Raw genomic sequence first — 18,941 nt, forward strand, 5'->3', positions numbered from 1 at the left:
AGCGGAGCTAAAACTGTGGCTAGTAAACCACTTCAGTCTCAATAGCCACTTTGACAAGTACCTTTTTTGGTGTGACAAATCACAGTAGTTGCATCAATTGTTTGTATCTACATGCAAGAATATTCTAAAGCCGAAAAACATGGACAACAAAATTCTAGCTAGTTGAAAGGCTGAATGGCTAGTGACTCCGGAAAATCACTAGCTACGGTGGCCGGTGTGAAAAAAAGGTACAGTAACATCACGCCCTGGTTTGTGTATTTACTGTCACAGTCAGTCTGGTTAATCCCATCAGAACACTGGTGTGCTCTGGATCAGTACCTCTATACAGGTAGAAAACATACCAGTAAAACTGCTTGTGTCTGCACACGTGCGCCAGTGCGTGTGTTTATGTTTACAACTTGAGCCAGTAGTGGAGCACTCAGGATAGAGCTGGCCGTTAAAGAAGACCTGTGCTTGTGAATGCAAATGTGCGAAACTCAACAATTTGTTTACAGAACACCACTACAGCTGACCCTTACCAAACCAATAATATATACAGTATATATTTTAGGACATTTTTGCCTTTATTTAAGAGGACGGTGGAGGGCAGACAGGAAATTAATGGGGAAAGAGACGGGGAGGGATCCGCAAATTACCCGGGCCGGAATCGAACCCAGGTCACCGGTGGCGTAGTAACCCAGTGCCCTACCGTTACACGGCAGGGCCTTGCCCAACCAATAATGTGTCCAAGGGGACAAGTGCTACTGTAACATAGTTACTGTATCTGTTTCTGTAGACCAAATTCTTGTGTTGAGCAGTGTTGTGAGTAACATATTACAAAAGTAAGGAATTATACTGTAATGCATTACTTCTTGCTGTAACGCAGTAATGTAAGACATTACAGAGGAAACCAGCTGTAATACATACTAGTTACAATGAAAGTAACTTAAGTTACAATACATTTGACTGTAACCTGGATTTTAATGGTGTTCAGTGTGGTGGACTTCAGTGTGGTGAAGCTATTCCTGAACCTGCTACTTTTTAGTCTGCATGCTGAAGAAACACCTCCTGGGTGGGAGATGAAAGAGTCAAGACTCGTTGCATGATTTACATGGTAACACTTTACTTGACGGCGGTGTCATAAGTATGTCATTACAGTGCTATGGCACAGTTATGCACGCGTCATAAACATTATGTCCATGTCATGAACATTTTATGATTGTTGGTCTTAAGTGTCATTCGGATAACCGAATTATCTATGACTGTGTCATGACACTATTATGACACTGTAATGGCATGCATATGACACCGGCGTCAAGTAAAGTGTTACCATTTACACTGTAAATCTCTTGCCTCTTGCCAGCTGGACCCCATGCCCACCACCCTGGTTAAAGCCTGCCTTCCTGCCCTCTGCCACATCATGGCAACTATCATCAACACATCTCTGGAATCTGGTGTTGTGCCTGCCAGCTTCAAAACTGCTGCTGTGATCCCCACCCTGAAAAAACCTGGTCTGGACCCTGACGACCCCAACAACTACCGTCCGATCTCCAACCTTCCTTTCCTCAGCAAAATCTTGGAAAGGGCAGTGGCGGCCCAACTCCAGCAGCATATGTCCCACCATGAGCTCTTTGAACCCCTGCAATCTGGTTTCAGAGCCCACCACAGCACAGAGACTGCACTTGTCAAAATCACCAACGACCTCCTCACTGCTGCTGACAAAGGCCACCTTACCATCCTCATCCTCCTGGACCTCTCAGCAGCATTTGACACAGTCTCTCATTCCATCCTGCTTGAACGGCTCTCAGAGTTTACTGGACTAACTGGCACAGCACTTAACTGGTTTCATTCATATCTATCCAACCGCCAACAATATGTCACTCTCAAAGACTCACGCTCCACCACAGTTACCATCAGCCACGGCGTTCCGCAAGGTTCGGTGCTTGGCCCCCTTCTTTTCACCATCTACATGCTCCCCCTTCGTCGTATTATCCGCTCCCATGGTCTCAGTTTCCACTGCTACGCCGACGACACACAGTTATACATCAGCACCAAACCCTCTCCTCTGTCCCCCCCCACCCCTCTATCCCCCCCCACCCCTCTCGTCCACTGCCTGCAGGACATCAAAACCTGGATGACACACAATCTCCTCAAACTGAACAGCAATAAAACTGAGCTCATGGTGGTGGCACCAGCAATGCTGCAAAGGAAGGTTGGAGATCTCCACCTGGACATCGATGGATGCACCATCACCCCATCCCCCGAAGTACGTAACCTGGGTGTCATCTTGGATTCATCACTTTCACTTCACTCCCACATCAAAAAAGTCACCAAATCGGCATTCTATCATCTCCGAAACATCTCCAGACTCCGGCCTTCACTCTCTAAGACAGTTACGGAGACGCTCACTCACTCCTTCATCTCCTCCCGTCTGGACTATTGCAATGCCATCCTGCTTGGTCTACCCAACAAGGCCCTAGACAGACTGCAATATGTCCAGAACTCTGCTGCCAGGATCATAACAGGCACTAGACCCTGGCAGCACATCACCCCCATACTCAAGCAGCTTCACTGGCTCCCCATCAAGTCACGGATTACCTACAAAGTCCTCCTCCTAACCTTCAAGTCCCTCCATGGTCTGGCACCCCACTACCTCAGTGACCTCCTTCACCCCTATGACCCCTCAAGATCCCTGCGGTCCTCTTCCAAGGGCCAGCTGATCGTCCCTCGTGCCAGGCTCAAGGCCACCAGTGACAGAGCCTTCCATGTTGCTGCTCCCATTCTTTGGAACAATCTGCCCGACCACATCCAAAATGCCCCTTCACTGGCCATGTTTAAGCAACACCTTAAGACACATCTCTTCCTGGAGGCTTATGGCTGCTAGTTCCACAAGCACTTTCACGCATTCACACACATGCTCACACACTGACGCGCACACACACTCACACTCTCCAACACAACACTCTGTGAAGCGTCCTTGGGTGTTTTGAAAGGCGCTATATAAAACGAAAGTATTATTATTATTATTATTATTAAATGGCCTGATCCATACAGTTATCCAACAGTTATTTTGGCGAGAATAACTACATCACCTACACAAGTGGTTCCCAACCTATGGGTCGGGACCCAACCCATGGGTCGCCAAAGATCCACAGAGGGTCGCGAAGCCCTCTTGATTTTAAGGGGTTTAATTGTATTACCATATATAGCTCATGTTGAATAAATGACTAAACTAATATATGCACAGAAGCATCCAGATGTAAGTGCTACATTATACATTCACTCTATATTTTACTGAAGACAAATAAAATAACTAAAATGAGTTTTCGCTGGAAACAGCTTATCATGTTACTCCCTCTCGTAAGGGCGCTCACACATGATTGGGTCACCAAAGCTTACAATGGTAAAAATATGGGTCCCTGAAGAAAAAGGTTGGGAACCACTGACCTACACTACAGTATATCATCAACTATATCAACTCCCAAAAGTCCGGCTGTGAAGTTGAAATAGCAGCCCAGTGTCTTGAGTTACAGACCAAGTGAGAAGATTGATAGGAATGGCAGCAGCATGACATGAAATACATAGCTTTCAGTATTGTCACCCTATACTCAAGCTAAGACGTTGGACCACAATGACTCGACAAAAAAAAACTACTGCCCAATGGAATGCTGGGATGTGCCAGCTTGGTCCCAGCAGACATGGGCATAACAACTGGGCCTTGGCAACGCTACCATCCATTTAGTCCTTGCAATGGCAGTCCAGAGAGTCGACAAGGTGGGGCAAAGGGGACAGTTGTCCAGGGCCCAAGGAGGGGGGGCGGTCCAGAATTGGGTTCACAAAACATTGTATGTATTGACAAGTGGGGGGGCCTTTCAGATGACTTTGTCACAGGCCCAGCCAACGCTGTCAGCGGCCCTGGTCATAACAACAGAGCCTTGGCAAGGCTACCATCCATTTAGACCTCGCTAGCAAAGGCAGTTAGTCTCAAGTTAGTCTCGTGTTTTCAAGAGGAGTCAAATGCTGCAGAAAGAAGTAGTTTCTAAAATTAGGCATAATTTAGTGTTCAGAGCAGGCAGTGAAATTATGTCCAAAGGTACAAGTGTTGCAGCCATGGAATGGAGCATATAATGGACAATACAAAAATATAATGCACTTTAAGATGAAGTGGGCGCCCAAATGTGCACTGAATTCTATTCCCTCCAAGATCATTTGTTTCTAAAACATACCCAAACAGGAGGCTAGTATATGGCAAAGTCATGTTCCACATTGTCCTCGTTTCTTTCTTTCTTTTTTTGGTTCAAGCAGCTCTGGGCTGTTCTGCTTCTGTCTTCAGGCCCACACAATGAGAAACTCATTTTGCCCAAAGTGAACGAGTGTGGCTGGCAAAGTCCAGGATGCAATCTTCTAAACCCTGACATAAGCATACAGCACACGTCCCGGGCTTACTCCATACCATAAAAGGCAAAATGGGAGCTACCTCACCCACTCTCTCTCTCTCTTTCTCTCTCTCTCTCTGTTTGACTTGTAAAAAAACACTCTTTGAATTCTGATGGGAAAAGCAGTTCCTTAGCACGTGTTACAGTTTCCATGCCTTTGGACAATTAAAAAAGGGTGACTCATTGTGACACTTCATGTTAATTTAATCAACAAGACAAGAAATGTCTTGGGCTTACGTGAGATGAAAGGGGGTGATGTCAGCTCGAATAAAGCAAAGCAATCCAGGCACAACAACTGAAAGTCATAACAAAAGTACAGAACAATAACTGTGATCTGCTTGACAAATAAACAGTACGTATATATATTCTGACATAGTCATGAATCATAATCACAAAAGTGATCGTGTGTGTGTGTGTGTGTGAGAGAGAGAGAGAGAGAGAGAGAGAGAGAGAGAGAGAGAGAGAGAGAGAGAGAGAGAGAGAGAGAGAGAGAGAGTTGCATGCCAAAACAAAAATTCAGAACAATAATTATGATCTATGTCTTCAGACATAGTCCTATCACACTTTTGTGCATTTTACATTCTGTATGTGTGTGTGTGTGTGTTCATGTGTTTGTCTGTCTATGTGCACCCTATACTATCTAGAAATTCACTTGACCAACACCCTGCCTGCATTGCTGGCTGGTGGTGGCGGCGGTGGTGACTTGTGGTGGTGGTGACTTGTGGTGGTGGTGCAGCTGGAAAGAGGCTGGAATCTGGGCACATCCATGCGAGCCTCTGTTTCCTGTCTCTGGCCACTGTGTCCTACCACAGAGGGAGGCGCGGGCAGGGACGGACTAAGGCACAAGCTAGATATGGCTGCAACCTAGGGGCCCCCCACCAGCCAGGGGGTGCCTGATTAGCCAAAAGTGAAAAATGGCAGGATTGTGGCAGGTTGCAATATTGAAAAAAAAAATGTCATGTCATGTTGAGTACAGTTGGCAGACATGTTATCCTGAATTTCTAGCTTGCAATTATGACACTGTCTATGTACATTTGTCAAAAAATGTGCCTTCTGGGTGGGTGGGGGGGTGGGGGTTCACAGCAACCTGTAGCCTAGGGGCCCCCAGACCATCTTAATCCGGCCCTGGGTGCAGGAGGGGAGGGGATGGGAGGGGAGGGCCAGGCCAGGGCCAGGGTAGGCAGGGTGGGGCCCGTGTGGCCGCCCCTTCCTGTTTTTCACGGTCTCCAAGAGTCCCTGTGATGAGGAGGCTGCTGGGAGTCACGCTTCCGTTTCACATCAGCCCCTTGTTATTTTCCTGCCTGTTGCCTTTTAAGACTAAACAAGAAACAAGGGGGAGAGGCACTCGGCTCGCTTGCTGTGCTTTGCTTGCTTGCTGGGCCCTTGCTGGGCCCTTTGTGTCCGCCATCCTGTGAACAACACTCTACCAAACCAGCGGTTATCATGTCAGTCCTGTCTGCACCGCACTGCCCTGTTATACAGTAAGGAGGGACGCAAGCTTTTTATGTCATGAAAAAAGAGAAAAGATCTAAAAGACTTGATGTGAGAAAGTGAACTACAAAGTGAATGGGGCAAGAAAAAAATCAGCCATTCCGAATTAACATCCCTGTTATCAACGTTGTCACTGCCTGGCTGCCAAGCTATCACAATAAGCTAAGCTGGTGTTGTGTCTTTCGGTGGTTTTACCGTCGCTTGATTAGAGGTGCCGTGTGCTACGGGTGACCTATCGGGCAGCAAGGGCCACAGTGCCGAAGCGGCTTAGCGCCATGTGTCAGAGTCAACTAAGGTGACCACAAGGATCTGGTCCCCTCTACGCCTGCAGGAGAGGCCTGCGCTCTTGCTCTTGCTCTCTCTCTCGCTCTCAAGACGACACACAGCTGATCCCTGACGAACAACAGCCAACCCTCACTTTCACGCTGTCCGTCTCCCCGCTCGCCGTTGCCAAGACGACTAATGAGCTGTCATTAATAAGGACTGTCACCTGTGAATGTGTGCATGTGTGTGCGTGAGAGACAGTCTGCATAGTGTGTGTGTGTGTCTGTGTGTGTGTGTGTGACAGAGAGGGGGGGGGCACAGAGAGAGCGTGAAAGAGAAAGAGAAAGTGAGTGTCAGATGGAGGGAAATAGAGAGGAGGTGGAGAGGAGACGAGCTAAGCTTGTTTTAAACGTTCTGAATTGCACCAGCTACCTCCATTAAGACAACAGCTTTTTAGCCTTTTCAGTCCTTGACATTTAGTCTGAGTTATTTCCATGTAGACACCTAAGAACAAGACCTGATGTCTGAACATGCAGCTTTGGAGGATGGAAATAATATTACTGTCTTGTGTGACATAAAAAACATTAGCAAAGGTCACTGTGCAGAACTGGTAATATTGATTTTATCATTAAGTTGACACCATGTTCTGAGGGGATGATTAAGTAGTCCTCGGCACACACTTCCAATAGTTATTCCACATGAAAATCATGCAAACGACGCTGTGTGGTGTGGGGGCCAGCGCCTAATGTTACACTCTGGTTTGACATTTACTTTGAGAAATAGTGAGAAAAGCCAATCCTTCTGCGGTCGTCCACTACAAGCACAAAATCGCCTCACATGGGAGTTGGAGCACTCCACATGGGCCTACACACACTTGTCATCAGGGGCGCCTGTGAAAACACTCTGCACTAGAGAGAGAGAGAGAGCGAGGGAGGGAGAGAGAGCGAGGGAGAGAGAGGGAGAGAGAGAGAGAGAGAGCATGGGAGAGAGAGGGAGAGAGCAAGGGAGAGAGAGAGGGAGAGAGCAAGGGAGAGAAAGAGATACCGAAAGAGAGAGAGAGAGAGAGAGAGAGAGAGAGAGAGAGAGAGAGAGAGAGAGAAAGCCAGGGAGAGAGAGAGAGACTAAAAGAAAGAGCGAAAGAAATAGCAAAAGAAAGAGTGAAAGAAAGAAAGAAAGAAAGAAAGAAAGAAAGAAAGAAAGAAAGAAAGAAAGAAAGAAAGAAAGAGAGACAAAGTCCTAAACTTGAGTATTATGGTGTGAACTCTTTGCTGTTTGCTGTTTGCATCAGTGACAGGTTGTCTTTGACCAGGGCCCTTGTGTTCTGAGTCGTGACTGACTGCCAGCCGCCGAGACGAGAAGAGAAGAGAAGAGAAGAGAAGAGAAGAGAAGAGAAGAGAAGAGAAGAGAAGAGAAGAGAAGAGAAGAGAAGACGGTAGGCCATGTAACGGCGTCCGGGAGATAATCAGCCGGCCGGTGTGAAAACGAGACGACCCCAGCGGGCTTCCAGCAAGCAGTCTCCCCAGCCTCCATCCGATACCGGCTCACATCACAACATAGCCGGCCGGTAAACAGGCAGGAGGAGAGGAGAGGAGAGGAGAAGAGAGAGGCTGGTGGTGGTGGTGAGGCCCGTCTCTGGGGAGTGGGAGGAGGTTCAGGGGTATCAAGGCCACCATACAGTGCAAACAACATCTCCTGGAGCTAGAAAGCTAGCCAGCGAGCGACATGAGCCAGTGAACTAGCGAGTGAGCAAGCCTCCTCCCATCCCTTTCCTTCAATGCACACTATTTGGGGTTTGCAAAAAATCATCGGCGCAATCTACTTTCCTTAAAAGCTTCCAAATTGTACTTGTGATAACTGCATTTTATAGATTAAAATCACATTTGTAGATATTACAGCTATCATTTAGGGGTGTGTAAACTGAAAATGACCCCAAAAATAAGATGTTGTCCAAGCCAGTAACCTCAAACAGAAACATGTAGAATGCGGTATAACTGAAAGATATCTGAGTCTGACTGAAAAAAAAAATCACTCTTACTTTACCACATAAAAGACTGTCAGAAAGAGTGGGAGGACACTGTATTGGCAAAGGCTTTTAGATTTGCAAACAAACTGAGGAGAACTGGTTGCACCCCCCCCCCCCAAAAAAAAAAAAAACAGTATTGTCACATACACCACATACACCAAACTTTTTTCGTGCCGTGTACCCCTTAAGACTTTTTGTTGTGCCATGAGTCCCCCTGTGCTTTATGTCGCTTTTTCTATCCCAATGTGACTATACTCAATACATTGGTTAAAATCACAAATTTCCAAGTGCCCCCTGCAGTTTGCTCACATACCCCTGGTTGGGAAACACTGTCATACAAAGTACACTACTGTAGTACAATACTAAATGCTAGTCAGTAAAAACAATAGCCTGTCTGGCTGTACTATGTATTACTCCACAGCACAGCTGTCACCTCATCCAGCACTACAAAAACACAGTTTTAACTAGCTGTGTTTTTCCAGTGAATAAACGAGCTAATGATTTCACAATGTGTCTCTGGGAACTGTTAATAGGATGGGGCCTGAGAGGCAAAACCACTGAGGAGAACATCAATTAAATCTTCCCGACTATTAAAAAAATCCTGACCACTGTCTTTTCCATGCACTGCATTTCATCTGGCCTGCGCGTGTGAGTATGAAATCATTCACTTTTCTTTAATCAGCTTATTCGTATGTGATGTCATTTCAATATTTTGTCTGTTTTAAGGTTCTGTGAATGATGTCAGCCTTCTCAAAGCCAAAGTGAAAGATATGCACAAGTAAGAATAATGTCAATACACTTCCTAATGTGCATTCCCAACACAACTCCCAGAGTGCATTCTGTTGCATGCAATATGTGTGTTATCTTCTTTAAACATCAGTGCCCATAGTGCATTTAAACAGCAGGTGCTCCTTCTCAACATGCCACTTTACAAAGTGCCATTCCTAGTTTTCTGCTCATTTTACCACAACATCACATGTAGGCCAAAGAAACAATACAAACATCAAGGACCTTCTATTAACATTGAGAAATAATATGGCAGTCCTTACTGCAAATTATGGAATATGATGTTCAACTGAATGTAAGTCAATGGGTTGTGTACATTTGCGTGTGTGAGTGTGTATGTGTGAGTGTGTGTGTGTGTGTGTGTGTGCAGGTGGGTGCGTGTGTGCACGATGTGTTTGTGTATGTGCACGTGTGTATGTGTGTGTGTGTATGTGTGTGTCTGCATGTGGGTGTGTGCACGTGTTTGTATGTGTGTGTGTGTGTGTGTGCGTGTGTAAAGGGGCTGGGGGTACAGGGGACATAACCTCATCACAGCGCGTATTTTGGCCGTGTGGTGACGTGCGAGAGCAGCCTGCCGAGGAGTCTCCTCTGGACGACTCTGAGTCAGAGACCTCAATTACCCCATAACCCTCAAGCATATGTAATGAACTACAGACAAGCAGACATTCCTAGGAGGAGAGGAAAAGTGAAAGAAGGAGAGAGAGAGAGAGAGAGAGAGAGAGAGAGAGAGAGAGAGAGAGAGAGAGAGAGAGAGAGAGAGAGAGAGAGAGAGAGAGAGAGAGAGAGAGAGGGGGGGGAAAGTAGGCATAGGGGGAGAGAAAAGTGGGGATGTAGAGAGAGAGAGAGAGAGAGATTCAGAGAGTCATTGAGCAATTCCAGAGAACGTTAATAAAATGAGCCGGCCTTATCGGACAAATAGCGAGCAACTCTGATTATGATCAAGAAACTGGCTCATCAGAACAAGTCCCTGTTCCACTGTACTGTAGTGTATTTCAAGTGCACCCCACACACAATAAGGATATGGGGCCAGTAGGACCAGGGGTGTCGTACAGGGGGGGTAACGTGTGACTGAGACACCAGGGCCCCATATACTGTATATCAGGGCCCCACACACTGATTTATGTAGATATATGGCGGCGGGGCGGGGGGGGGTCCATCGGAGCTGACTGTACATAGGGCCCACAATTTGCTGCTACGCCCCTGAGTAGAACTTCCCACTCCTCAGTCCCATGGATATGAATCTGACTACTTGCCTGCCATATTCTAGCTTTGCTACACCTCTTAAATAATGCCTTTCTTCTGAATTAGCAGTGCTCTAGTGTGAGAACAGAAATGAAAGACTCGCAACTCTTGAACTCCTTCGCACACCAATGTGTACAGTACAGTATCTAAGCAGACATATTATCAGATCATAAGAATAATGCTGCAAGGATATTTTTTTGTAGTCGCTGCTGCAATCTTTTGATCTGGTAAATTAAATTATAATGTATTCTTTCAGATTTGTTTTTCCACTCTCTCTCTCTCTCTCTCTCTCTCTCTCTCTCTCTCTCTCTCTCTGCTTTCTCTTGTTGAAAATTCTGCCCTTTCAGCAAAGCGATGCGGCGCCCTCTCTTTTAAGTCCCCTGAAGTGAAGATTTCCCTTACTCGCTGGAGATGAAGACCTCATCCTAAGTAGCAAAAGGGGAGTTTGGGGTTTTCTGGGGCCAAGCCGTGACCTCGGATCCTGCTCCTGCATCTGAATTAAGCGGCTCTCAGCACAGAGGACCACTGTGCCCTGATACATATTTCTTCTGACACACGCGTACACACAGAAAACACTGTGTGACCCTGTGAAAACACACTCAAACATTCTTCAACCATGCAAGTCAATATGGGCAACGTATACAGTATATTTCTGTCATGTGTGGGGGGCTGGCTGACCGAGTAAACCGTAGCTGGAAAACAAGTTAATGTTAGCTCACCTTCCTATGGGGCTAAATGGAGGAGAACATTTGCAAGTGCACTTACTCACAATGTCAGCCTACAGAGAAATTCAATCAAATCAAATTAAACAGAACATACGTACAGCATCTCTTCATGCTTTCTCTTAAATTAAATATATCATAGCCCATCTCTTTCTATTCGTTTTCTTTGCTTTCTATGAGAAACATCAAGGAACATGATTTGATTTTTTTTTTAACATTATTCTCCTTATAGGAATAACTATGAATGAATTTCACAATAAAATAAAGAATGTAACTTATTTAAAATAACGTTACGCTGTCTAACAAAGGGAGGAGGTGAAAAATGAGCAGGCTTGTGGTTCCTGTGGTCATCATCAAGCTAATGGGTAGGAGATGAGAGGAGAGGAGAGGCGGGAGAGGAGAGGCAGGGGATCAAATCCCTGGCTGTGCCTTCACCCACCGAGCCATGTGTCAACAATGCAGCGTGCTGCAAATGGCAGGCCTGCCCCGCCCACAGCAGGTGTCTTTATTAAGGACGGATCAGTGATTGAATGCCGAACATCAGGGACTGCTCCGCTCCTCACATTAAACCGGAACAGTCAGGTGCGCAGCGTATAGTAGAGCAAGCTGCAAAGCATCCCGTTTCTTTAATCGCCAGAAGCAGCAACGTATACCTCCACAAACAAAAAGCCACGCGTGCCTGTCCTGGAGAGGATTAATAAAGCCTCGTGCTGTGCGCCAATGGGTTTGCACTGCCACTGACTGAGGGGCTAACGCAAACACACGACACTGAGTGCAGCTTACTGTAGCCTACTGTGCTGCCGAGCGTTTGTCCATGCGTCCGTCCCTCCCAGTTGGCAAGATCCAAATCCAATCTGGGATAAGTGGGGAGAGGTGAGGCAGGCAGCACAGTGCAACACAGGGAGGAGGAGAGCCACTTTCTACTTAACTAACTTAGATCTTTGTTTTGGTGGGAAACAATTACGTTCTAATATTTGATGCTCTGAGAAGTTTGAGAAGATAGTCCTTCATCATGGTGGAGCAGCACAGTGCAACACCATCGGGAAGAGAGCCACTTTCTACATAGTCACATAATGCGCGCCATACCTCCAGTGGCACACTGTAATAGTCACATTCTAATACTTGATGCTCTAAGAAGTTTGAGAAGATAATCCTTCATCAGGACATGGTGGCCAAAGGATCTAAATTGTAAGGGAGTGGACTTCTGTACGCCAAACTTCTAAAATGTTCATGCAGAAAACTGAACATGTGAGAAATCGAATTGCATAGGATATTGCGAACAAATCATGTGAAAACAACACTGAATTCAGAAATGTAATAAAACGTATTCATCCCTCATTCCTACTGTTGTTGGAGGACATTTGATTTGACAAGTGTTGGCAAGCACTCCTGCTTCTTGCGCTTGACCCTACAATGTTGCTTCTACAAGGTCATTATAGTAAGCGGCAAAGACCCTTAGCAGATAGGGAAGAGGATTGGGGAGAAAGAGGATTAGCTTAAGGTTTTAGGCAGTGGTGATTGGCGCAAGATCCTCCTCTTGACCCCTGGTGATGCCTAGGGGTGATGGGGCCAAGGTAAGTGAGGAGAGCAAAAAAGCGAGTACTAGTGTCAGAGAGAGAGAGAGAGGTTCCATTGGCCCATTGTTTCCTGGTTCTATTATGGCCCCCCTTAGGCAGACCTAGGCAGACCCAAGGACTGTTCTATTCATTGTAGGAGTATTATGACACGCCCCTTTAGGCAGACTGGAACCTGGTCGCGTTAGGTGCCCATAGCAACCTATTATGTTGGCATATCTCTATATACTTAAAGAATCTCTGCTAGTGTGCTGAAGTGAAGGGAAAAAAAAAACAAAAAAAGAGCAAGAGCACAAGCAAGACAAATACGCTCCTGCTATTTCCTTTCCAAGACTTTGAAACTGACACTGAGAGGAAAGGCAACAGTGATCAGATGCCCCACATCTGCAAAATCTTTACTCTGTCGACTGCCCTTTCCTAGCAAAGGCTTTGCTGTTCGCCTCACGGATTCCCTAAGAACATATGAAACAAGAAGCTGACCGTTGAACAGGTGTCTTTCGACTCACCGAAAGCAGAAAATTCAGACTAAAAAAAATCTCACTGGTCTGCATTGCATTGCATGCGTCTTTCTAAACTCCCAAGTCCTAGTGGCCCTTAAATACTGTTTATATTTTGCCCAAGTGGAGATACTCAGTTTTACTAGAGTGAGCACACATTGCAGAGGCTGGTGCCAGGCAGGATGGGTGCCAAGGCAAAGCTCTCAGGTTTGGACGCCACACTGCATGCGCATTAACAGTCAGTCTAATTAAGTTTGCCCGCGTCGCCCCAAATCACAGTTTTATTTGGCAACCTCATGCCAAACACCTATTTACTTTTTGACAAAGACAGTTTCATGAGGGCTGCAGGAAATAAGTTGAGGGGCTAATATTTGGAAACAATTTTATTTGATTTCTTTATTTGCCCAGCGACTTTTTCGAGACCTGGGAAACCTATTTAGCATCAAACGTGTGGACGGGTGGTCAGACGGGAGGCAGCCAGAGGTTTTTCTGGTTTTGGACCGGCCCGACTGCAAATTGCCGGGCGACCCCACAGGACCATGTTTGAATTTCAGTGGATTAGGACCTTCTCCAAAAGCCACAAAAAGTGAAAACACGCGCAAATCATAGTCTGCTAACATGCCTCCGGAGTTTAAATAGAAACGCATGGATCCATACGGTATGCAAGCAAGCGTGGCTTCGCACATGGAAGCAAGCCAGTGCACACCCACACCCACACCCACACCACACCACACCACACCAGCAGAGCTTGTGATGTTGTTCAGCAACACAAACTAAAGCTTGGGTAGATTTTTTTTACAACAAAAAAAGATTTCAGACAAAGTTTTGCAATATAATGTGTGCAGCAGTAGCCACAAGCTGGACTTGAGTGAGTGAATAACACACTGCCACCGAACAACAAATGTTCCATGGCGAAACAAGTGGTGATTTAGCTGGATCAAAGAGTACAATTCATTGGGAAGCATGAGACACTAAAATGACTGGTTGTCCGTTCTAAACAACCAACTGCAGGCCTAAAAAAAAAAAAAGTGGGCTCTGTTTAAACGTGAGACTTGGAAATATCCGCAGCCATGCAAGATCAAAGCGACTGGAATTTTCCTGAATATCCCCATTCAGGCCAAGGAGAGACCCCACAGGGGGAAGAGTTTTGGGTCATCCAGGGCCGCTGCTGCTGACATGGCGATGGAAAAAGGTCTTACCACACAATAAAAACACAGCGCCTTGCTCTTGCTCTCGCTCTGCCTGACAGGACTCTCCTCGGACCAGCTGAAGCCCAAACTACCGAGCGGAGCGGTCAGTTCAGCTGTCGCCTCGGCCTCCAAAAACTGCTTGGACAAGCGTCCTGTGGTAAAGAGAGAGAGTGTGACACAGAAGGCTTCAGTTTATAGCAGACAAGAAACTTAACACCTTCACAAAGCCCCAATAGGAATAAATGGCAATTCATTTAGGCCTATAGGTAGGTAAACTATCTTCTCTGGATGAGTTCAAAACAAACTTTCATATACTGCATGATGCAAGATGACTCAACTTCAAATTACACAGGGGGTCAAAAAATGCAGCCCTGCACACAATGCCACAGCAGAACAGAAGCAGTTAGACAGACAGAATACCAGGGAGTCAGGAAATCCTGTTGCGCTCAAGAATGCAGAACATTCGGGATGTAAATGAGTTTTTCTTTTACCATGCACAACAGATTGGGAATGATCTATCTAAATGCATTATGCCATAGGCCTAAATGCTGTCAGTGAACAGACATCTTTCCCCGTGTTGCTTCAACCATGTCAGTCTAATAAGACTGTGATTTATATGGTCGGTAGCGAAAAACATGGAAGTCTTCACAAACATCACAAAAAGCTGATCAAAGAGGCAGAAATCTTCAAACGCCTGCCTTCCGCCGCCAGCTTTAACCCTAATGTAATATAATTGACCAGAAAAAAATTCACTCTGGGATGGGGAAGGCCCCAAAAATAGCGATTCAATAAAAATACACACAGAGCCGCCTCTATTTCCTGACCATGTGCTGCTAAAAAGGAGCTGGTCCCTGAGAACCGTTACTATTTTTGTTTACCGCCGGGCCAGAAATACCCCATCATTACCAGACCAACAAGGGAGGGAAAATAACACCCTCTCACACGTGTTTAAAGCCTGGATTCATTTGGCCCATTACAAACACTATCCTGTGCTATGATCAACAAATTTGTCTGGGGATGCAAAGACGAAGAAAATAAATACCACTTTGCCTCTATGGCTCTGCTTCTTCACATTTTGAAAAGGGGACTCTGATGCAAGACCACATAGGCAGGCCTACATACAGTATTCCTCTGCAAACATATAATAGACAATAATAGCCTAGATCTGGTGGAAATTACATGCAATTTATGACACGTAACATGTAGCCTATTTATTATCAACACCTTGGCAATGTAATTATCACACAGAATAGCAGACAGTTGTTAGTAGGCTATATTTCGATAAAAAACGTTTTTGTATTAAATTAATCCAATGTTGATTCTTGACAATCCTACAGCAAATTCTAATGCATTGCATAACGCATGTCATGTCTCACCCTACTTGATTGATGAAAGATGTAACAAAAACAACTTTTAAATATTCAAATATTTTCATATTTAACACATTTTCACTTGCTGGTTTAATCTTATGAATGAGTGTAGTGCATAATCCAACAGAGGTCATGTAGCAGTAGCATAACCTGAAATATAAAATTACAGTGCAGACTATCATGACTCTTGGACCTAGTCTCAATTTACAACTTCACCATTGCAGAAGTCTATGGTTTACTGCTAATTGAAAAGCAAAATAAAATTCAAGACATGGGCACCGAAATCACCTCCTTCCCATCTGAAAATAAACAATTTTATCAGTGCATTGTATTATAGGTGTCTCCGATTCCAGAGGTCTCGTTTGTCATGTCTGAAAGGTGATAATGATAGGCTACCTTGTAACCTGTCTATTTCAGCTTCATAACAGCCTTTCCCCAAGTTTGCAGCTCTTGAAGTCATTACCAGTCACATTACTATTTTATGACTGACATATTTGCTGCAGCCGAGCCTTATTAAACACGTCTTTCCTTAGGTTCAGACTTTTAAAGTTTTGGGTGAACTCAAGTTTAATTTCTCCCACTCAGGTTCCACTACTTCCTTTTCATAAATGGACTCCAGCGGTGATATTTTGTAAGACCCAAAATATGGTTACACTTAATTATTTAAAAATATGACAAGCCAACATCCCGACTAGCTAAGTGTTTTGATACATTGTAGCCTAAAGCCAAAATTCTAAACATTCGATTATGGCACATGAAACAGCATGTTTCATTATAGAAGCCCAAACTCCCAAATGGCAAGAGGATACAAACCGTTAGGAACATTTCCCTCAACATGCTATACTGATACCCTGTCCTTTATTTTTCTGTTCGCGAGACGACCCAAAGTAGCACATGGCTGAATAAAATAGACTAGAATGGTTTGCGTTACTCACCTCGTGGGATACAGAAGATTTTGTTTCGGTGCTTCTTCCGTTAAGAGCCAACGGTGTGTGTGTACATACTCTCAGCGGGCTACTAGCGTACTGTACGGTGACAGTGTTCCACCCAGCACTAACTGGCCGTGCTTGCCAAACTCTCGAGCGCAACCGCCTGGCTCCTCCCTTCGCTTTCACGGTCAGCAACACTCGACAATAGCGCTTACAAAGAGGGGAAAAACCTTCGTTGAGGAAGGAAACAGTCACTGGCTATTTTATTCCGAAAAGTTAGGGAATAACTGGGATGATTAATGAGGATAACTGTGAAACTCTGTGGAAGCGTTTCTGAAATGAAACGTCCCGTAAGATTAATTATCCTACTGGCCTCGTGCAGAATTCCTGTCATAGCTTTGGTCAGAGTGGAGGTGACTTGAGTGGTGTATCATACAAAAGTTTTTTTAGTCGGACATAACCTCATCTTTCAACAAGGCCACAAAGCCTAATAAATACATCGGTTGTGCGTCTCTTTGTCATCCTCTGTTGAGGGAGTACGCTAAGCCAATTACACTAGGCCTACTTACTTGTAGCCTACAGGTTTGATGGAACCTAGGGGGTCTGTCTATGGCAGGTCATGTGTAGGCATGCTGGAATGGGTGCGGCTGGGGGTGGGGGTGAGTGTTACAGATTCTAAGGGCCCAAGCACTGACATGGGCCCTAAAGGCCCCTTCTGGGCAGTCATGGGTAAGCGTAAGCTCTCTCCCCCTTTCTCCTCCATGACTGAGGTACCCTGAGCATGGTACCGTCCCACCGCACTGCTCCCTAGGGGCGCCATTGGGGGCTGCTCCCTTGCACGGGTGAGGCATACATGCAATTCCGTTGTGTGCCGTGTGCAGTGTACACTTGCGAGCTGTGGAGTGCTATGTCACAATGACAATAGGAGTTGGAGTTTCCCAGTTGGGCTTTCACTAAAGGGGGCCCAAAATTCGAATCTTTCATGAGCCCCAAAATTTCTGGCAGCGCCCCTGCATGCTGATGTGCTGTGAGAGGGGTGTGGCAGGCAGCTTGCATGCTGGAGTTAATGGTATAAGATGATAATGTAGCTGGTATAAATATTTAAATTAGATGGTAATTTGGTAAAAAACAAAATGTGTACATACTTAAAGGATAGAGATGACCTGATTTCTGAGCAATCTTAATAAAATACACCACAGCCATAACCATAAAAACAAAGAAAAAGCTTGTCATATTCATCAAATAATAAAATCCTTATCTTGACAGCACAAAATGAATCAGTTCAAAGTGTCAATTCACAAAAAAGTAGCCTTGCTGTCATGTGGTCTTGGGTGGATCTCCTCCTCAACTATGTGATTCTTTGGTGGTGAATGGGGTTCTGAATGCTGCATAATGTAGCCTTACTGAATGTTGAATGCTGTGGGTTTCCAAAGCCCAGGTCTATAGGGACAGTGAGCAGAGCCTGAGCGGAGCGTGCCAGCTCCTCTTGACTCGGTGAGCAAACACACGTTGGAATTGGACATTGCAAATCACACACCAAATACTGAGCCATCTGGAGCGCAGAGATTAGTGAGAGAGGGAGAGAGATGGACACATTTCATTTTGTTCGATTTCCAATTCACACTGTTTGCATCCGTCCCTCACTGATTCATAGCAGGGCCCATCAGGGAGGAATGATGGCCGTTTCATATGGACCACCCTACAGTAATATCTACCTTATCCCATGACTTCTGCACGCAAATACCATGAAAAAATGCTTCCATTGTGTACGCAATGATCTAATGTTATATTCTATTATTGTTAAATTGTTATTGTTAAATTTCTTGGACTCAAGGGAATATATACAATTTCTATAATTATTTGTCAGAGATGCACCTCATATTTATACTATTCCACTATTCCAACTGAATGGAAGCTTAATGTTCCTCAGTCCTTACACAGAAAGGTTAGAAGTTGTACTCTGATCTCTTGCTTGCAGACACACACACAGACACAGACACAGACACAGACACAGACACACACACACACACACACACAGACACACACACAGACACACAGACACACACACACACACACACACACACACACACACACACACACACACACACACACACACACACACACACACACACACACACACACACACACACACACACACGAGGAGATGGGGCCCAGGATTGGTTCCTCATTACATTGCTTCTATTGGGCAGGGGGGCCCTGTCCCGGCCCCGGCCAAAGCTGTCAGCGGCCCTGCACACACACACACACACAAAGCGGGGAAGTTTGGTTTGGTTTCTTTTTTGGCACCGAGTGCCACAACTAGACACAGGGGCCTTGCGAAGCATCTGTTTGCCTGCCATAGGTAGTGCATTTCTCTGTCAGGGAAACCCATTATGGATTACAAATGTTTTGTTTGAGATGATTTATGAGCTGGCTAT

At 45.4% G+C, this 18,941-nt stretch overlaps 1 protein-coding gene across 5 annotated transcripts in view; it reads right to left on the reverse strand.

Moving 5' to 3' along the window:
- The window catches only part of mef2ab (myocyte enhancer factor 2ab), a 51,882-nt gene extending 35,242 nt beyond the window's left edge, over positions 1–16,640 (reverse strand). For 2 of the 5 annotated variants that reach the window (XM_063188904.1, XM_063188902.1), the window contains exons 1-2: positions 16,510–16,640; positions 14,214–14,356 (exon numbers count right to left, since the gene is read on the reverse strand). The gene's annotated coding sequence lies outside the window, so the exon portion shown is untranslated. The remainder of the gene's footprint in view (positions 1–14,213; positions 14,357–16,509) is intronic. The other 3 variants (XM_063188906.1, XM_063188907.1, XM_063188903.1) reach the window with 2 other exon arrangements.
- Between the last annotated feature and the right edge of the window lie 2,301 nt (positions 16,641–18,941).

This window comes from Engraulis encrasicolus, chromosome 22, assembly GCF_034702125.1.
Source record: "Engraulis encrasicolus isolate BLACKSEA-1 chromosome 22, IST_EnEncr_1.0, whole genome shotgun sequence".
NCBI lineage: Eukaryota > Metazoa > Chordata > Actinopteri > Clupeiformes > Engraulidae > Engraulis > Engraulis encrasicolus.